Raw genomic sequence first — 2,500 nt, forward strand, 5'->3', positions numbered from 1 at the left:
AATTATGCATATGTGTGCATACGTCTTCCCAAGTCTAAGTAGATGATTTGAAAACCGAATCTGTCTCACCCTCGCATTCAGTATATATTATATGAAAACATCCCACGGAAAAATACTTCTGTAATAAGAATATGCGAGATGATAATGCACCACTCAAACGAAAGCATGTGATACAGAACCAAATCCTCAGTATCAAGAAGTTTATTTCAAATAAATTATTTTAAAAATAATCCAAAAAGAATAAAACGCATTTCCTTTAGCCACTGGTTGGTTGCATGAATATATTTATTCATTTATAATACCTCAATCAATCTATATAAACAGGAATAAGGCAATCGGCATTCAATGGGCGGAAGACCTTGCTTAATGAGTGTTGAGAAAGCCCAAGCTTCTGGTGAAAGCCCAGTGAAAGCCCAAAAAAGGAGAAAGTAATTAATCGACAATGACAAACACCACAGACCAGTTAGTGAAAGGGGAATGAAATCAGATTTTTTTTCATTCTCATATTGGAAAGGGAAGGCTTATGATGAATCGCTCCTATTCATTTAATATCAACAATGGCTGGACTCAACATAAACTCTCAGGTGAAGAATATACGCTGGCTTTTCATTTTGCATAAATTTTGCTTAGTTCTGAATTTTGCTTAGTTCTTAATAAGAGGTTCGTGTAATGTTGGAGGTGATAATGCTTACCACACTGAATTATCTCTCTCTCTCTCTCTCTCTCTCTCTCTCTCTCTCTCTCTCTCTCTCTCTCTCTCACGCACGCACACAAACATGCCGACACTGAAGTAGAGACCTTGCTCTTTAAAGAATGGGATCCTTCCTTGTCTAATGTAATTTGAAAAATAATAATTAGTGAACGTAAGCAATGTGATCAGCAAGGCTATTATAGACCTGCGTATGCAAGCTTGATAAATATTAATTTAGCTTTCTTTGTGAAAAATGAAATAACTGATCATGAAAAAATCCTAAAATCGTAAAATACCAACGAGAATACAATTAAAAGAAATGGTAATCGTTTCCCTTTATTCATCAGTGATACTGTTCCCAACAGTGTAATTGACATGAATCCAAGTGAAAAGAATAATGATTATTCCAGATTATCCATCAGTAATACTGTCCCTATAGGTGTAATTTACGTGAATTCAAATCAAAGAATAATAATTAATTCATCAAATAAAAAGAATGATAATTATTTCAGATTATCCCTCAGTAATTCTTACGATTAAACACAGAAATGATCTTGGAGAGAGACGAAGCCATCATATCAAAGGTTTTCGATACTTAATTAATTTTGGTATGGTCATTTCTCACGCAGTCAGGAGATCAGCAGATGGAAGACAGCGCTTGATGAGGGTGGTGGCGAAAGACCGAAACAATTGTAGGTTATTGTCCTCCCAATGTGGCGTCAAACGATCACCCACTGATTGATATTGACGTAAGCATTTCTATTATTAGCGAGAGTTGATGTAAGAAGAACCGTTTCTCTCTCTCTCTCTCTCTCTCTCTCTCTCTCTCTCTCTCTCTCTCTCTCTCAAAGTGAATAGGGAGTCTTTCGGGACTAAACCGTATTATTACCATCTGATGGCAACAGTCACTTAATTCGTTATATACTAATGATTTAAGAAGAGGGTAGATATTTCCATTTTATAGTTCTCGAAAAAAGTTATTTTACTTTCCTTCGGTTAATATTAAACAGTTCTTGTGATTGCAGGAAGTACTAGTTCTCTCTCTCTCTCTCTCTCTCTCTCTCTCTCTCTCTCTCTCTCTCTCTCTCTCTCTCTCTCTTTATACACACACACACACACACACACACACACACACACACACCCAGAATAAGACCACACCGACGAATAACGCTAACTTTCAAAATACTGTATGGAGTTTGCTGGTACATGCCATGATATGAGTCTCTCTCTCTCTCTCTCTCTCTCTCTCTCTCTCTCTCTCTCTCTCTCTCTCTCTCTCTCTTTTAACTGTTTATTTTGCTTAATTTCGAGGAAGAGCATCTAGGTATATATCCTCGATTCTCCCAGCTTTTACAAGTGTTTACATCAGACTGAAGTATCATAGCATACTTCGTCCTCCGCTAACAAGAGAGGGGAAAGAAGGCTGGACTGTGAAAACAAGCAGATCATGAGAGAAAGAGAGAGACTAACAATCAGAGAAAATTCATGAGAGAGAGAGAGAGAGAGAGAGAGAGAGAGAGAGAGAGAGAGAGAGAGAGAGAGAGAGAGAGACTTACAATCAGAGAAATTTCATGAGAGAGAGAGAGATAGAGAGAGATAGAGATAAACAAGTTCATTTCTACAAAAAAACAAACATTTTATTCTTATTTCTCCTACAAGTTCAAAGAAAAATAATAGAATATTTTTTAATCTTCGATGCATTGAAAATGTAGTTAAACTAGAGATTTCCACGAAGCTGTTTTAATTTTCCTTTAATTCACATTTTTATTTCTTTTTTGTTCTGTTATTCGTCAAGCCGTGCCTTTCGGT

Source organism: Macrobrachium rosenbergii, chromosome 3, assembly GCF_040412425.1.
Source record: "Macrobrachium rosenbergii isolate ZJJX-2024 chromosome 3, ASM4041242v1, whole genome shotgun sequence".
Taxonomy (NCBI): Eukaryota; Metazoa; Arthropoda; class Malacostraca; order Decapoda; family Palaemonidae; genus Macrobrachium; species Macrobrachium rosenbergii.